Source organism: Mirounga angustirostris, unplaced genomic scaffold, assembly GCF_029215605.1.
Source record: "Mirounga angustirostris isolate CCGP_5_RB_7025 unplaced genomic scaffold, mMirAng1.0.hap1 SCAF_3, whole genome shotgun sequence".
Taxonomy (NCBI): Eukaryota; Metazoa; Chordata; class Mammalia; order Carnivora; family Phocidae; genus Mirounga; species Mirounga angustirostris.
In genome coordinates this window covers 15,841,721-15,861,025 of record NW_026991711.1, presented here as the reverse complement: position 1 = coordinate 15,861,025, position 19,305 = coordinate 15,841,721, and the positions used below count along the sequence as shown (strand labels likewise).

At 43.3% G+C, this 19,305-nt stretch overlaps 1 long non-coding RNA gene across 1 annotated transcript in view; it reads right to left on the bottom strand.

Moving 5' to 3' along the window:
- Nucleotides 1-19,305, bottom strand: part of LOC123840416 (uncharacterized) — a 37,781-nt gene that overhangs the window by 5,543 nt on the left and 12,933 nt on the right. The window contains exons 3-4 of the long non-coding RNA XR_006789983.2: nucleotides 11,714-11,800; nucleotides 11,058-11,192 (exon numbers count right to left, since the gene is read on the bottom strand). This is a non-coding gene — a long non-coding RNA (uncharacterized LOC123840416). The remainder of the gene's footprint in view (nucleotides 1-11,057; nucleotides 11,193-11,713; nucleotides 11,801-19,305) is intronic.

The following is a 19,305-nucleotide window of genomic DNA, read 5'->3' as shown; positions in this document are numbered from 1 at the left end:
TGATTTTAAAGGCTATGTAATAACTCACTGCGCAATAAGTAATTGTGATGTTATCATAATAGCTTTAATCAATTCCTCAATTTTTGGACATTCAGTATTGTTTGCAGTTTTTCACCTGTATTAATAATTCTGCAACAAGCATCTTTGTCAATTGATTTTTATATTCATCTCTTATTTTCACAGGTTAAATTCCTAGAAGTCAGACTGTTGTGTTGAAGTACTTGTTTATTTGTAATGCATTTGTTACATGTTTCCAAATTGCCTTCCAGAAAGATTGCACCATCTCCACTCCCAAAAGCAGAGTACACGAGTGCCCAAGAAATGATTTCATCATTAAAGCCAAAACTTAAAGGACACATCGGAGTTTAAACTTAAGTGGGTTAGGGAGTGCTTGTCAAAATGTAAGATGCAAAAATTTGGAGAGAAGAATATAACATGAGACCTTTGTGGACCATGTCACGACACAATATTTCTGTTAAATGTTAATTGCTACTCACTCACTCTATGTTAATGGCTGTAGAATTGTAGAGAATAGAAGATCTGACAGTGTCTCAAAGCAAGAGAGAAACATGGTTTAACTGTAACACTTTTTAAAGTCATAAGAGGTTTACATGATCATTTTATATTTCAGTTATGAGGAATTTCTTTTAAACCTGGTTATAGATAATGTAATATAGCACCTCCTCAGAATTCACACAAAGACAAGGCCCAGGGACCTTGCCTGGCAAGTCTGTTGTATGAAAGAAACCTAGGTAGCAGGTTCTTCCCAGATGTGTGGAACATACCTGCATGCCTCTGGGCATTGCCAACTGACTCTTCCGTCTGCCTTTCTTGTTCTCCATTCAGTCTGTCATCAACATTCACTTACCTTCAATGACATGGTGCTCTTACCCAACCCTATCTTCTGACCTTGTTCTGAACCCTGTAAAGTGCAATCCAGATTAATCGACTCAGAACTTAAGAGGTGTATTCTATGCTAGTTGTTTTTGGAACGGATTCTGGCACGTTACCAACCTTTTCACCCATCTCAGAGATGTTACAATGGCATGTACAGATCTCATGGATCTTCTCCAAGTATGGGCTGGTGGTAAGGTGCATAATTTGCATGTGCTAAGGCATAGAAACAGGAACCGTGAAGAAGAGAAGGTATTTGCATGTGGTGTATTTTGGACTCGATATGTTGAGCATCCCTTTTTAACTGCCAAAGCATTAGGGTGGCAGCATTGTGTGAAATCCGGGTGGCCGTCAGTTATCAATATAAAACCAAAGTCCTACTGCTACCTACTACTGCTCAGAGATTTCCAAAGGTCACCAATTCAATGGAATGACCAGTTGTAGGTCAGCCAAATCCTCCTAGGCCGGTTTCCCAACCACCCCATATCGCCATGATCCCCAGCACCTTGGGGCAACCAGGGAGGCTACAAAATGCCCATATGCCAAATGTTGGCTTGCTATTTGCCAAAACACAGGTAGACCCTGTAGATTCCAAACAGAGGTAAATCCCCACGTTTTACAAGTGAAAACTCCCAAGCCTCCTAGGAATGATTCAAAGTTGCAGAACTGTTAGAAAATCTGATGGAGGGGCACCTGGGTGGCTCAGTTGGTTGGGCGACTGCCTTCAGCTCGGGTCATGATCCTGGAGTCCCGGGATCGAGTCCCGCGTCGGGCTCCCTGCTCGGCAGGGAGTCTGCTTCTCCCTCTGACCCTCCTCCCTCTCATGCTCTCTGTCTCTCATTCTCTCTGTCTCAAATAAATAAATAAAATCTTAAAAAAAAAAAAAATTAAAAAAAAAAAAAAGAACGAAAATCTGATGGAAAAGAGAAGAAAAGACATGGGCTGGGCCAGAGCTTGAGAAAATTATCCTGAACCAGAATGGTCTCACGAATGGAGCCAACTGGACTTACACATTGCCTATGTTTTCCTTTTGTTTCACTTGTTTCATTCTGAATACTCTTTAAATAAAATTCTTCCTGTCTGGGCACCTGGGTGGCTTAGGTCATGATCCCAGGGTTCTGGGATCTAGTTCCACACTGGGCTCTCTGCTCGGCAGGGAGTCTGCTTCTCCCTCTGCCCCTCCTCCTGCTTGTTCTCTCGATCTCTCTCTCTCTCAAATAAATAAAAATCTTAAAAATAAAATAAAATAAAATGCTCCCTGTGTAATTTTCTCCCTGTTATATCCACCCGCTCCCTTGGTAATTCTAAAGAGAAACAGCAGACCCTAACGTAAATAAAACTAAATTTCACTGCAGCATGTCACAAGATATCAAAACAACCTCAACGGATAAGCCAGGGAAAAATAAGGAATAAGTATGTCCATTAAATTGGTGGACTTTGAGTAAAGTAGATTATTCTCTACAGTGTGGGTGGGCCTTATCCAATCAGTTGAAGGCCTTAATGGAACAAGACTGACCTTGCTGAGCAAGAAGGAATTCTGCCAGCAGGTGGCTTTTGGACTTGAACTGCAACATCAGTTGTTCCGGGGTCTTCAGCCTGCTGGCTCACCCTGCAGATTTTAGACTTGCCAGCCTTGATAACCACGTGAACCAATCCCTTAAAATCTCTTGATAGATAGATGATAGATAGATAGATAGATAGATAGATAGATAGATAGATAGATAGAAAATAGATGTGAATATATGTATATATACATTCATATATAGAGAGATACACATCCCTCTACATGTATAAACACACACATACATACACACATACACATTCTATCGGTTCTGTTTCTCTGGAGAACCCTGACTAATGCAACCGCTCTATACTTTTCAGATGGGAAGATTCCACAGTTGTAAGAACAAGGCTATCTTTTGGGGGCCAAATAGAGCTGCTATCTTCAGGAAACAAACATAGGATGGAGGACAACAGCAAAACAATCACAATGTTGGATGAGTTAGACCACGTAGATGAGTGTATGGGGAGCCCCACCAGGCACTAACTGTCCTGCTTAATCCACTAGTGAGAGGAAGCAGGTGGGCCCAGCATAATGAGAGGGACTCTGCTGATTATCTGTTTATTCCCACAGTTAAAAGTGTCAAAGAAACATAAATAAATAAATAAATCAGAGCTGAAGAGCAAAGCTTGAGAGCTGTACATTTAACCTCCGGAATAAAATTTAGCGCAAAGAAGGCTAAAGGTGTGAGATACTTACTCCCATTCCAGAAGCAGTTAGAGTACTGAGGAAGGACTTTTCCCCTCTGAAGCATGAAATGTGGCTACTGGGGGCAATAGTAGAGAAAACAGCATTCTTCAGGATGCTCAAAAGCAAAACTGGCTGCATGATTTAGAAACACACAGAACATTTCTGATTCTTATTGAAAAATAAAAAAATGTAGCATCAGTGGTTAAACAACATTCTGGTTTTACGCTGCACACACACAAAACGAAACTACAAGTCATTTGACTCCTGGGTCTAACCTCAAGCTCCAAGACATGAAGTATATTTAACTACTCTCTCCTTGCAACTCCGGCCTGTCCTGTGTTCCAGAAATGCACCCTTTCCATCAGAGATGATTATACCCCCTGCTCTCCAGCCCAAATTCAGCTGCCTATCACCTGTTAAATATTGGTTCATTTTTTTAAAAAAATCATTCAGATAAGCAAGAAAAGCAAAAACTTTATAATACAATCCATCACTCAAAGATAACCCTATTAACATTTGGTGGCTATCCTTCCAGACTTTTCTACCACAGCCAACCTCACACGAGTCATTTTTAGTTCCTTTCTTTCTGAATAATTATTCCCCAAAGGTTTTAATATTTTTTTAAAGATTTTATTTATTTATTTGACAGAGAGAGAGACAGTGAGAGAGGGAACACAAGCAGGGGGAGTGGGAGAGGTTGAGAAGCAGGCTTCCTGCTGAGCCGGGAGCCTGATGCGGGGCTCGATCCCAGGACCCTGGGATCATGACCTGAGCCAAAGGCAGCCGCTTAACCAACTGAGCCACCCAGGTGCCCTTCCCCAAAGGTTTTAAAGCAGTTTGGGCACATTCTTCTTCCTGAGCCTCTGTTTTTTACCACTTATAAAATGAAAAATAAACTAAAATAAAATGAAATGAAGATGGTACACATAACAGCTATGTGATCGGGTGGTTGGGATAATTAAATAAGTTAGCGCACCCAATACATAGAAAGTAACTTGACCTTCCCACACCTCCGTCTGCTCTTCCTTCCTTCTTCCCTTCCTCCCTTCCTTATTGATTCGTTCCTTGAAAATATGTTCACTGAGCACGTACTCTATGCCAGGCACTGCACTAGGTACCAGGCTGATGATAATGAAGAAGAGCCGTGAGCCCTGCATCCATGACACATGGACACACTGAGGTAGAGAAAGTGATGGGGCAGTGGAACAGTGGCAAGGACATCAGAACTCGGGGATGAGGAGGAAGGTAGTGTCCCAAGCGTGGGGAATAGTATTACAAAGGCCCGAGATGGGTCATTGAAATACGGCTGGAAAAGGAAAGAGTTTGCGAAGGACCGGGCTGGAGCCAGCAGAAGCTGGAAGAGATAAGGAGGGATTCTCCCCTCGAGCCTCCAGAGAGAGAGCAGACGGCCTCCACCTTGAGCTCAGATTCCTGGCCCCCACAACCATGAGAGGATGAGTTTCTGTTGTCGTAAACCACCCAGTTTGTGGCCATTTGTTATGGCAACCCTAGCAAACAAACACATACTTATAATTCTCCTTTTTAAAATTGCTCCTATAATTATCAAGCTGAGCTTCCCTAACTACTGGAATCATTCACGAGTTACATGTTTGTTTTTTACCTGTAAAACGAGTGATGTTGATTGTGCATAAGTGAGGCAAGTATTTTCTTTCTCCGTTGTTTGTTTATGTTTTTGCTTAGTGAACTCATTTATCCAAGTCAAAGCAAAAATAAACGTGAGTCTGTCCTAATCCAAAGCCAAATTTGCGAGATGTGGAATTAATAAGATGCAACTGTAAATTGGTGAGATCTCTGCTATTTTTATAGAATGCAATGCTTGTGTTTGCATTTGGCTAATGTAATTGATCATCAGCCAAAATCATCTGCTCCAAACTTACACTCTTATTTTTAGTGCTTCAAACTGTTTGGAAAACATCATTCCGCTTCTGTTTGTTTCTCAGAGCGAGCTCAGCGGCTTTACTGCAGGTAGATGCTTGCTGTCTATTAGCTAAGGCAGAGGTTCTCGTCCAGCGCAGCGCACACCCTTGGCGGTCTGGTGCATTTGTTTTTGATCCAGGAGGTACGTGTTACTGGAATTCAATGGACAGGAGCCAAGACTGTCCCACTCAAACGTCCATAACCACCAATGACATAGATTTCCAATGCAACATTTGTGCCACACTGAAGAGAGTCCATTTGTCTTTAGATGTGTGAAAAATACTAAAAAGTAACTTGTATTGTCTTCCTCTCTTGTATTCAAGGTTCCTTATGCATAACTCCCTTAGACCTTTTTCCCATCAGATGGTGTGTTCACACGTCCCTCTCTCTTCCCCTACTCTCTGTGTTACATCAGAATTGAGTCACACTTCATTCATCTTGGTATCCCCAGCACGTTAGGAACAGAATGAGTGCTCGATTCAGTTGGATGAGTGAAGGAATGAACGTTGGTAAGCAAAAAGTTTAGGAAAAGGTTTATAAGAACAAATGATCCCTTTTGTTACAGAAGTACTGTTTGAGGAAAGAATGAAGGATTTGGTATATTTGCCTAGAGTCGTTGACTTGCCAATTCTACCATTATCATCCTTGGTCTTGGTTTCTTCAGCTGGAGAATAAAGGGAGTTGGAGTTGGGTCTGCCTTGTTCCGAGGTCTTTTTCAGCTTCACAAATTCTGCTTCTTTATTGAAGAAAGATAACAGCCCATCAAGGTTGACACTATAGCATTATTGTCAGGTGCAAACAATTTAAAATTCTCGACTAATCTAACAGCAGCCATTATCATATTCAGCGTCAGAGTCTAGATTTGGCCAAACATCCATTTGTAGAAACTGCCTTTCAAAAACACAAATGTAACTGGTTCTAGAATGTAATCCATGTGGTTTTGTGTCATCTTGGTTTCCACGGCAGAATATTTTTCTTGCCAGCCCTGGAGTAAGAAAGGGAGGTTACCAAGAGATGTTTTAGGTAGACAGAGTTGAAAGAGAATGAGTATGGCACAAAAGAAGAGAGAAGAGAATATGACAAAAATCATAGGATCTTTGTGATTCAGTTGTAAAAGAGGGTCTTCCCTCTTGCTAGTGAACCCTCTTTTGCCTTCTCAGCCTCAACCCTTTCTGAAGCAAGCTGCCTTGTTCACGAGGCCCCATATGACAAAAAGTTGAGGGCAACCTCCAGCCAATAGCCAGCAAGGAACTAAGGCCCTCAGGCCAACACCCACAAAGAGGCAAATCTTGCTAACAAAAACACGAGCTTGGAAGTCAATCCTTCTCCAGTTGAACCTTAGGATGGTTCTACACCTTAGCACTGGTCTACACCTTAATGATAGCCTATTAGAAACCCTGAACAGGGGCGCCTGGGTGGCTCAGTTGGTTAAGCGACTGCCTTCAGCTCAGGTCATGATCCTGGAGTCCCGGGATCGAGTCCCGCATCGGGCTCCCTGCTCGGCAGGGAGTCTGCTTCTCCCTCTGGCCCTCCCCGCTCTCATGCTCTCTCTCTCTCATTCTCTCTCTCAAATAAATAAATAAAATCTTTAAAAAAAAAAAAAAAAGAAAGAAACCCTGAAACAGAGGACCCAATTAAGCCATGCCTAGATGCCCTGACCCACAGAAAGTGTCAGATAGGTAATAAATGTGTGTTGTTTTAAGCTGCTACATGTGGGAGTGATTTGTTACACAGCAATAGATGACTAATATACTTGGTATCAAGATCTCACATATAGTTTGTTACCTGGCACTGAATGCCAATGACCGTTTTTTATTCTTCCCTCTGGTGCTTACAATCATTGTTGACTAAAACTCTGTTGGTCACCTACCATCCAGATCTTGGTTTTTCCATTAAAATGAAGTAGAATCTTAGGGAAATAGTTGACTCGTGCATCAGGGCAGAAAAAGCAAATGCAGAGCCTGAAACATTTTGTGGTGCCAGAAGTAAGGAAGTGCTCAAAAATGATGGGGTATGTCAAAAGAATAGAAAAACCAACTTGAAGGAGACTTCAGTGGTCAACCTAGAACAAGGTGAGCAAGAAAACAAAGGATAGTGATGTCTTATAACACACAGAATAAAATGAATACTCATGACTCCGCACAACATAAATAAGCATGGAAAAGGGGACATAGAAAGAATGACATAGAAGAAAGAAAGAACAAAAGACAAATTCCACAGTAATCATTGTATGATGAGAGATGGTGTGTTGACATAGTCTAAAAATAAAATATCTATTAGTTACTGAGGGGGGGAGGGCTGGAAAAACCTTGAGATATCACCTTAACCAAATGATCTAATTAACATCACCAACAAGAGGACATTACATATAAACATCACGTACCTCCTCCTGATATCATGCAGTAGAAGAAAAGTTCAATATCACTTTGGTGGTATTCTTGCCAAAAATGCCTAACTTCAATTTATTTATGAAAAAAAAATAAGAGATGCACATTGAGAGTTTTACTATTATCCAACTCTATGGTGCTCTCTGGATCTTAGTTTCTTTTTCTAGAAAATAAGGGGGTTGGACTGGTCAGTATTCTTCTAAAGTGTCAAAGTCATGGAGACAAGAAAGATAGGATTTTCACAGATGAGAGGAGACTAGAGACATGACAAAGAAATGCCATACGGGATCAGAAAAGGGACTTCAGGGAACAGTGGTAAAATTCAAATAAAATCTCTAGATTAGGGGTGCCTAGGTGGCTCAGTCGTTAAACGTCTGCCTTCGGCTCAGGTCATGATCCCTGGGTCCTGGGATCGAGCCCTGCATCAGGCCCCCCGCTCTGCGGGAATCCTGCGTCTCCCTCTCCCACTCCCCCTGCTTGTGTTCCCTCTCTCACTGTGTTTCTCTCTGTCAAATAAATAAATAAAATCTTAGAAAAAAAATCTCTAGATTAGCTGACACATTGTGTCAATAGTATGTATCAATTATTAAATATTAAATCGATTATTAAGTATATATCAGTATTTCTTGGTTTTGATCACTATGTGGTTACACAGGATGGTAACATAAGGGTAAGCTACGGTGAAGGGTACAAAGGAAGTCTCTCTACTCTTTTGCAACCTTTCTGCAGATCTAGAGTTATTCCAAAATACAGGGTTTAAAAATAAAAAACTCCATCTGCTATCCTAAGATTGGGATTCTGATGGTCTTTGGCCTCACATCACAACTTAATAGGTACAAGATCTTTGATCTAAGCTGCAAAGGAGCTTCTCCTTAGTAGATCTCTATGGACCCATAGCAAAGGACACCCTGCTTCTGAATAGGGGGTGGAGTTCGCTTTTCTGATATATTGACTATTTTTATTTAAACCTCCTATAAAATATGAGCTCAGTTTTAACTAATCTCTTCTAACTTTATAGAGTCAAGAATCCACAAGTTTTCATCTCTGTCCTTCACATCATTAATGATAGAAGTGTTCATACAAATCATTCACAAAAGAAAAATGTGCACGTTGAGGTCCTTATATACTGCTCTTTAGTCACGTTTTTACATGTTTTTCACATGACCTACTCAGTCAAACCTCAGTTATTTATAAATGTGTCCAGAACATACATAGCATGCCACAGTTCATAATGATCTGAGGAAAAGGTGATTCTACCAATCATTATGTGTGTTATGTCGGCGGTAGAAGCTGTCTAACATTGCCTTAATTATTTCTTGTAATAACTAATGTTTTACTCTTCCTGCCTATCGGGCACTGAGCTGATCACTTTATGGATAATTTCCTTTAATCCTTCAGTAGCCTTCAGGTAGGCACAGATGAGACAGCAAACATACATTCCCTAGTAATGTCTGGCTTCAGGGAAAGAACAGGATGGGTGTCTGCTGGGCCCTGTGGAAGTTCAGTTCAGGGGAAGTGACCTAGTTGCCACAGGCAGCATCCATTATCTGATCAATTCCCTTTTATTTCTCTTTTTTTTAAGGGGGGGGGTAAGGGGAGAGGGGCAGAGGGAGGGGGAAAGAGAATCTTAAGCAGGCTCCCCGTCAAGTGCAGAGCCCGTCGTGGGGCTCGATCTCACAACCCTGAGATCATGACCTGAACTGAAATCAAGAGTCCAATGATTAACCCACTGAGCCACCCAGGCGCCCCCTTTTATCTCCTTTAAATCAGATTACTCTATTAGCATTGGAGATGGCGGGGAGAGGGAAGAAGGAGTTGAGAGAAGGAGGTATGAAAGGAAGGAAGAAAGGAAGGAAAGTAGGAAAGAAACATCTCAAATTGTATGAAGAATCTCAATGTTGTCACAAAAAAGGGAACTTTCAGTCTGATGTGTTTTAAATCAGAGAAATTTCCAACTGGAAGAGAAGGACTCAGGGGGAATATGAAAACCATCTTTAAAAATGTGAAGGGCTGTTTCAGGAAACTGGGATTCAATTATCATGCGTGGCCTGAGAAGGAAGTTTAGAGAGACATATTTCAGCTTATTATCAAGAAAGTCTTGGGGCACCTGGGTGGTTCAGTCATTAAGCGTCTGCCTTCGGCTCGTGTCATGATCCCGGGGTCCTGGGATCGAGTCCCACATCGGGCTCCCTGCTCTGCGGGAAGCCTGCTTCTCCCTCTCCCACTCCCCCTGCTTGTGTTCCCTCTCTCGCTGTGTCTCTCTCTGTCAAATAAATAAATAAAATCTTAAAAAAAAAAAGTCTTTCCAGCTTTGAAGTCCAGTTATGGGTGAGGCTGCCTGAGGACTTGGCGAGCTCCTGGCCCCGAGAGGTGCTCCACAGGATGCTGGGTGTCCAGCCCTCAAAGAATAAGGATAAAAACAGGGACTGGTGCTTAAATTAGATGACCTTGAAAGTCTCTTCTAGCCAAGAAGCTCCAAGAGGAATTCTGAGCGTCCTCTTTACCACTGGATCAGATCCTTCGGCAAGATGGCAACTTCCACTCCTTGCTCCTGGTGTCGCGAATCTAGTCTGCTTGCACATTGAATGGGGAGAAGCAAACTGAATAGTGTTTGGGGATAATAGGCCGACTTAGACAACCAGTAGACTGCGGTCAGAGTCTTTCAGAGCCAAGAGAGATCTATGTGAGTTCTAAAATTTGGAAGACTCACTTTTGTGAACTTCTGTCCCTGAGGGTCTTGGTCAGCCCTTACCTATAAGTAGAAGGCTGTGCAGTGTGATGAACAAGAGATCATCCCTGGGGGTGCCCGGGTGGCTCAGTCGGTTGAGCGTCTGACTTGATTTCAGCGCAGGTCATGATCTCAGGGTCATGAGATCAAGCCCTGCATCAGGCTCGCTGCTCAGAGGAGGGTCTGCTTCTCCCTCTCCCACTCCCCCTGCTTGTGCTCTATCTCTCGCTGTATCTCTCTCTGTCAAATAAATAAAATCTTTAAAAATAAATAAATAAATAAAAATTAAAATACATCAATATAAATTCTAAGGATTATGAACAGTTGAGAAACCAGAAATAAGAAAAGGATGCAAAGTATTTAGTGAAATCAAACCCTTACAGAGTATAGGGTTTTGCTCACCAACATTAACTAAGCATGGGACGCTTCTGCCCAATCTTAAATAATCCCTGTTAGTTTTCCCATTCAACAATCTGTGTGATATTTATAGAACAGTGTGGCGATGAATCTTATATTTCTCTAAACATATACCTATGTGTGTATGTCTATGTTTATACATATGAAAATAATTAGGAGAGAGAGAAGAAACACATGAACGCTTTAAGGCAACAAAGGCCAAACAAAGTATCCAAACCTGTTAGAACTTCGGAATAGAGAGAGATGATGGTGGACTCCTGTAACCAGGGACCATTCTTACAGGTAGTAAGATCTGAGGAGGAAGTTGAAGATGATCGAATGCACAGAAAGGAGGAGGAGGGCCTTTCCAAAGTGGAGACAACAGAGTGAGCAAAACCTGGGTAGCAGCCATGGGCAGGTTCTGAGAACCCTGGTTTGGCTCCTCCGTTAAGTTAAATCTTACCTGTGTCTTTAAAAGGTGCCAAGGACCGTTTTCCTCATTTCCTCTGACTCCTGTCTGTGCTTTGGTGTCACTCATGGTGCAGGGTGAAGGACTGGGCCTTTCTGATGAGTACCGGGCGTTCCCAAGGACACAGCGCTGCCAGAGATGAAAGCAATGTTGTCTCATTTCTTAAGTGCTGGGAGAGCAGAGCAGAGGGCCCTGCAGCCCACACGCGGTTCTGCTGGCTGGCGGGCTTGCCCGCTAGTTCCCCCCAGGCCTATAAATTACCCTCTCCACTCAAAGTGCCTCACACACTGCCAAAAGGCATCATGTGGGGAGGTAACAATGGTCAGTTACAGTTTTATTGACATCTATGGAACAATCCAGAACTTAGAGTAAATTGAGCACACCAAGCAATTTGTATACCCTCTGACCACCTATTTCTCAGAACGAACAGGTGAAACTGTGGGTAGAACTTGTTATGCCCGAGACTGTTGGGGTGTGGGGTATTCCAGGGGGATAAAACCATCAGGGGCAGCCAAAGCCTGACCCTAGACCCGCCAACTGGGACTAGGCTGGAGGATAAAGCAAGATGGCCTGGACGATCTCTCCTCTCAATCCAGGTTAAAAGGCCAAGGATGGCTATAACCCTCCAGAACACACCCCCCACTGCCTACCGTGACACGAACTTGTTTCCTCCATGACCTTCCTGATGACATAAAGGAAGAGAGCAGAGATGATGCCACAGCAACCTCCCGGGCAGCCTGAGGAAAAGGAGAGAGTAAAATATGAACTTCATGACAAATTTTTGGTGCTCGAACAGACCATGAAAACAGGATGGGTAGATAGGGCTCACCACGTAGGAATTCAAGCTCATTTTCTGAACCTCCCCCTCTTGTTGCCTCCCTGCCTGCAGATGTTGGGCTCACCACTGCAAAATCTAAGGTAAGCAAAGTCAGCAGCTAGCTCCCAGGAGGCCCCCCATTGGGACCCCTTGGTTGGGTGGAGTCACTGGAGGGTTCTGTGCAGTCCCAGGACTATAACAGCATAGGAGGAGGTGTGTGACCCAGATTTCAGGGCAGTGTCAGGAAAGACTGTGCCTCCTTGCAGTAAATAGGAGTTAACCTGGCAAAGCAGGGAGTAAATAGGCAAAGGGAAGATCACAGAGAAGGACTAAGAAATGAGTAAGGCCAGTGTTCTCAAGACCTTCAATGTGGTTGGAAGCAGAGGAGTGTGGTTGGTATACTGAAGGCGGTGAGGAGCTTGAGAGACTTTAGGTAACATAATCAGAGCTGTATTTTAGAAAGGTTCATCTGGCCACAGTGTAGGGGGGGAAAATGGACTGGGTTCAAGGGGTTACAGAAGGCAGCAAAATTAGTTAGGAGCCTGTTACAATAATACAATTATTAAATAAATCAGTTTCTAAACCAAGCTGGCAACAGTCAGGAATAGAGAGGAAAGGCCAGACTCACGTTGTATTAAGGAGGCACAAAAGAAGAAACAGAACTAGGAAATGGACTGGATGTGGGAAGTGAGGGATGGGGATGTGAAGGACCATCCCCAAGCTTCAGCCGGAGCTAACGGAGTGGCTGGTGAGGCCACTAACAATTACTGGATCACACAGCATTGGTCAGGAAGCTGTATTCCAAGCATGAAGGGTTTTAATGCAAGGAATGGGGGGCTTACAAAATCTCAGGAAGGACTAGCAGTGGTCCTCAGAAGCTCTATGTTTGCTGTCCGGAGGAGAAACTATTTTAGATCTCAAGAATTTATAGAAAGCCTGGACCTCAGGCTGATGCAGGCAATCACCAAGAAGGAGCCGGCAGGTGTCTAGCCCGCCATTACCAGCCAGGTGTTCATCTGGGAGTTCAGCTGGAGAATGGAAGGCTGATTTGGGGAACACTGTGTGACACCCCCCTCGCCACCAAGGGGGATGTTCAATATATGCATCCAGACAGCATGAACGAGGTCGTGGCTGGAAAGACATATTGGAAAGTTGTGGGGCTCAGAAATGAGGTCCCCCAGAGAGACTGTAGAGAGAAAAGTGAGAAATAAAGACAGTATCTGCCACTGGCCCAAATATAAGGTCACAGAGCAAGCTTACACAGATGCTGGCCAGCCACTCTCTCACCTTAGGAACTCCTTCATCCTACAGAGCAGACTCAGCCCCCAGATTCAGGCGGTCCCTGAGACTCCCACACCTCACGTTATCTAGTGCAGTATTGCCCAGGCCTGATTATGGAGTAGGATCAGCTGATTCAGTGTGCTGGCAAGTATTTTGAGCCCCAATTAGTTCAAGAGACAATGGTCAAGTGCAGGTGGGTGGGTGGGTAAGAAAATGGGCAGAATTAGGGCTGGAGGTACCAGCTGGGTAGGCTATTTTCTACATTAAATTTAAACCCTTCTATAACTGCAGCCCAGAAGGGAAATATGTCTGAGGAAAACCACATGATTCAAAGCAAATGAACTAAGCAATGCTTCTTTGTGCTAAAGATTTCATGGTCTGTCTCATCTGTCATTGGAGAAAAAAAGTTTTGAAAAGAATGCATTTTGAAAAGCAATTCATTTTTATCAACCCAGTAATGTATATAAGATCACTCAAGGAAAGACAAAATAAACCAATATCAAAAGTGTGTTCTAAAAAACCAAAGATTCCCCTTGGAACTAAGATATCTCAAGGCATACTAAATATGTAATTTCTAGAATTTCCCCCAGATGTAATCATTTGCTAAATCACAGTGGTGAAGGAGGGGACCAAGAAGAATAACACAGGTTGGAAGTAGCTTCCAGACGATTTCTCTTCCACTCTTTGAGTTTTATCCCACCTGCTACCAACAGCTCTTCCTTTTCCATCTTCTTCCAACTTCTAATCACTTTTATTCATTCTCTGAAGACTTTGACAATTGACCACGGCCACTTCGGCCTTTGTCCAATTCCAGGTCCATGTGAACACCCATCCAATACCTGGGCTACATCTCCAATAAATTCCTCCTTTCCTCCTAAAGGAAAAGAGGAGTATTCTTGGCCAATCCATCACCAAATATTGTTGATTTTAATTCCAAAAGTTTTGTCAAAACTGTTCACTTCTCTCTACTTTTCACCAATGCCATGTTCTACTCAAAGTTGTCCATTTGCCTGAGCAGAGGCTATAACCTCTGTACAGATCTCCCACATTTATTCTCGTTCCCCTCTAGGGTTATGGTTTGATCATCTTATGCCTGTTGCTTAAAACTGAATATCTGAATAGATTCCAGTTCCTCACAGGGGAAGGTCCCAAATCCTTAGCATGGACTCAAGGCCCCCCAAGACTTGCCCTCCTCCGTTCCCTGCAGTTTCATCTTGCCCCATGCCTCTCCTTAATCCCCAAGCTTCAATCTTGCTGGTCTTATTTCAATTCTTTCCAGTTTCAGAGTCTTTGCCCACACTCTTCTGTTTGGATAGAATGGCCTTTCTCCATTACTTGACCTTCACTCCCTCCCCCAACTGGTTCCTTCTTAGCTCTAGTTGCTGCTTATTTACTTTAGATTGAAGGAAAAAATTAGAAGGCTGGGGACAGAAAGCATAAGCCCAGCCTGGTTTTGCATGTAACGAGTTTGCATTGGACACTTGCTCAATCTCATCCAACTTAATCCCATCTCAGAAAGAAATTATTTTACATCCAGAAGTAAATTGAGACACATGGATAAGAAATTTAGACAGAAAGAATTGCTTGAATCGTGGCCACTGTGGTCTGTTGTGTGGCTTCTGACCTGCTCAAGGGAATAGTCAGGAAGTGGATAGGAGCTAAAATCCACCTTAACTTTCTAAGCAACTCATCTGTGGGGACTGCCCCAGCTGAAGATGTGCCTTTTTTCTCATTTGCATAAAGTAGGGTTGGGACTAGTGATTTCCTGATTCACGTCCCAAAGATGTGGGCCCTTTAGTGATTTCCGTGGTGTCCAAAGAAATGGAATAGCTTGAAAGTCAACCAGATAAGAAAGGAGCCAAGACAAAGCCCAATGCTTGTGGCAGCCCCATTAGTCTGCCATGAAGCAACTCCAACAGTTAAGTGTGAGGGAGAACAGAAGAGAAGATCTAAATACAAATTGAGCTCTGACACGGCAATTAAGGATATCTAACAGAATCTGTAAGTGGTTCCTTTCTGACTTTAAGAGGTCTCTTAGAAGTCAAGAAGGGTCAATCAGAGCCCCCAAATACAAATCTTGCTGTTTAACATTCCCAGTAATCTCGACGTTAACCCCTCCGTTGCTTTCAGATCCCGCTCCACTTGCCGCAAAATTAAAATTAGAATCAATACAATGAGCCCTCAGTACGTAAAACAATTCAAGGCTCTATTTCAGCACGAAGCTTCATTTAAGCTGTAGGAATAAAAAGAAAAGACAGCCCTTTGTTCTCCTCATTTCACAAGCCTGCAAATGGCCTCTTAGCCAAAATAGCTCCTCTAATCTTTAAGTTTTAATTAGCTGCCCACAATTCATAAAATATCAGGAATTAAAATGCTGATACCTCATTCTCCTGAGAAATGGCACACAATTAACCTCTTTTTTCTGGTTAAAGACAGAAATGGAGAAAGGGTAATGACAAAATTAATCTATTCTGGTGGCGAGGGCTTCCATGGTGCTGGAAGACAGCCTCCGACCCCAAGTCAAAGGGAAAGCAGTTCCGAGCGTGGAGAAACAGCGGATTCGTGGCGGATAGCCTTGTGGATTCGTGACAAGTTCTAGCACGACACCGTGCCAGGCATCTCAAATCTTACAAAAATGTGAAATGATTCTCCAGTTAACCGATCTAACCCATCTTCCTTTTTCCTCTGAAAATGGGTATACACATAGGCATTAAATAATGTCCGAATCTCCAGCTTTCTACCGAGGCAGAAGAAAAGGTTAAGAAACGCACACTTTCCTGGAATGATCTTGAGATCAAAATAGACACCTGGCAGTAAAGTCAGATGGGGTTACTGGTACTGAGTTTGTGTCTTTCTGGAATAATTATTCCCCCCAAAAGTAGATTTTGCTTTTTTTTTTTCTGATGATAAATATTTAAATAAGACTAGCCTTATCCATGTTCTCAATGAAGACATGAGGACACATGCGGAAAAGGGAGGCTGTAGACTCCATCTGCTTGCTTTCAAACCCCACGGTGAAACCTCACTAGCTGTGTGATCTAGGGTAAGTTGCTTAACCTCTCTGAGCTTTTGTTATGTATCTGTAAAGGAAAGACAAAAACGTGTGCTGTGAGCATGAAGCAGAGAAAGCTTACAACAGAACCTGACACTTTACTAGTGCTCATTAAGATTAGCTAAGATTATTGTCAATAGAGGAACCCAAATATCTTTAATGAGGACAAAGATACTGATTCATGTTAAGAACGCCCTGGTAATTCCAATTGCTGCTGTTTGTTCTTTAGGCAAGAGCTTCACTGAGTTATAACTCATATGCGGTACAGTTAACCTGTTTAAAGTGCCCACTTCAGTGGTTTTTAGTATATTCACAGAGCTGTACAGCCCTCACCCCAATCAATTTTAGAACATTTCATTGCTGCAAAAAGAAACTCCATGCTCATTAGTTATCACCCCCAACCCCCACTTTGTCCCAGCCCTAAGCAACCACTAATCCACTTTCTGTCTCTATAGATTTGCCTATTTCGGATATTTCATAGAAATTGAATCATAGGATACGCAGTCTTTCTGTGAGTGATTTCTTTCACTTAGCATTATGTTTTCAAGGTTCATCCAAGCTATAGCATATATCAGGACTTCATTCCTGTTTATGGTAGAACAGTATTTTAATTATATGAGTACAGTTACATTGTGCTTATCCATTGTTATTTTTCCTTGATAGAGTAATTGTAAATTCAGTGCTAAATATTAAAAGCATAATAACGTATAATATCAACCTTCATCCATACAGAACTGCTTTATGGCCTACAGAGTGCGTTGACGTATGTGATTTCATTTGAACCTGAACGATTTTATTTGCGGCTCACAACAATCCCGGGTGGCAGACGTTGTGCATTTCATAGATGAGCCTGAAGTTAGAGGTCATAACAAAGATTACATAGCCCCATAGTTACGGGCAGAGCTGGGACTCAGACTGACCTTCTGAGTAGAGTCCACACTTACATACAACTGAGCCCTGATACAATGGGCACCAGCCAGTCAAACAGCCAGGGTATGTGAAGGTCCACAGCTTTGGGTACACTTTTTGTGTCTTGGAAGGAACTGAGAGAAGATAATAAATAAAAGCTCTTTACCGTGACGTCCACTTGCACACAGAATGGAGTCACTAGCAAGGCGGGACAGGATCTTGGCTCTGCAACTTCAAAGTGAATTTATCATTTGTCATTTCGCTGCTTCTGCTGGAGTTGACCCATTCCGTGAGAAGCAAAACAACAGGTCCCTTGTTAAGCGTTCCATCTTCCCATTCCCCCTGGCTAAGCGCCTAGTTAAGGTTCAACAATGATGCCATTTCTAAGCAGTACCACTGTGATCAGAGACATACTTGCCTGGTCTGAAGGGAGAAGGAGAATTTCCTTCTGTATTTAAACCCCCAGTCGAACCCCTATGCTTTGCTGCAAATGTGTATAATAGCCAGCTCCCTCCTGTTGTTTAAAGTGTCCTGCTCCTTTGGCTGCGGAGAAATGACCCCAAATTATTTTACTCTTCAAAAGACGTTTTGAGAACTTTTTTTTAAAAGATTTTATTTATTTATTTGAGAGACAGGGAGCACAAGCCAGGGGGAGAAGCAGAGGGAAAGGAAGAAGCAGATTCTCCGCTGAGCAGGGAGCCCGACGTGGGGCTCGATCCCAGAACTCTGGGATCCTGACCTGAGCCAAAGGCAGACATTTAACTGACTGAGCCACCCAGGTGCCCTGAGAAATTTCTTTTTTAATCATCTTTTATTTCCCCCAAGCCTAAATCAAAATGACTTGTTAACAATAATCATTTATATACACAACTCTAGTGTGTATGGGTGTGTATACAAAACCTGGAAACCACTTTGGGAAAGGGGAAGAGAGAGAAAGAAAATAGGGTTTGAAATCCATCTGTGGATTTAAATTCCGTAAAATAAGCTTATGACTGACCCCCTTCTCCCACTTTATACCAGCACAAGCTGATCTCCTTCCAGGCTGTTCTCCCCAGGAAAGACTCTTAGCCGCAAAACTCAAACCCGGCTGTGACTGGGGCTAAAAGTCTTGTAACCAAGAACTATGGGTTGCTCGCTTCTCTTGAAAGCTATGGTCAACCCAGCAAAGCTCCTCACAGGCCCAGAGAAGTTCAGCGGGCTGCAGCGCCTTCAGAATGGCTGGATAAGTAAATGCCACACATGAGCTTGGCAGGCATGCCAGGGAGCTGCTGTGTGCGTAGCCTCCAGTCCACCCAGGGTGAGAAGGATGTGTGGCTGCAGAGGATCCTGGGCCAGACCAGCCTGGCAACTCTCCGCAGTCCTTGGTCCTTGTTTAGCCCAGACCCTTGCCCAGTGTCATTCGCAAATGGCCTTGGGGCCCTTGAGGTACGTGGACTCAGAGCCCCGGTGCACTGACGTTGGAGAGTGCAAGCTGAGCCAGCATCCCTGTGTGGGTTCCATGATGACTCTAGCCTTCGATGAGAAGAGACTTTGTTCCATTTTAAGCACCTGTTGCTCAGTTGCTTCCTTCCCCCAAGAAATAATGGAATCTTCTCTTGGTTTGTCCCCATTGGTTGTTTCTGGATATCCCCAGCAGAGTTTCATCATGGATTGACTTGTGTGTCCCCCGCAAAATTCAGATTTTGAAGTCCTAACCCCCAGTATCTCAGAATGTCACCATGTTTGTAACTAGAGTTGTTGCAGAGGTAATAACCCCATACAACTGGTGTCCTTATAAAAAGGAGAAATTTGCACAGAGATACACACAGAGGGAGAACACCACGTGAAGGTGAAGGCAGAGAGTAGGGTACTGCTTCTGTACACCAAGGGATTGCCAGCAAACCACCAGGAGCCAGGTGAGAGGCATGGAACGATTCTCCCTTGGAGCCTTAAAAGGAGCCAACCCTGCCAACACCTGGATCTTGGAATTCTTAGCTTCCACAACTGTGAGGCCATAGCCCCCAAGGCTGTGGTACATTGTCATGGCGGCCCCAGCAAATGAAAACAGGCCCCTTTCCTTGGTTTTTGGAATTGCTTCCCATCTCGTCTTATATCTTTTCCTCATGTCACGGGGATACCTGCCTCTTTCATTCCAGTCTCATATGGGGGGGCAGGGTTCTCCTTCCGCCTTTGCAGGACTTTGT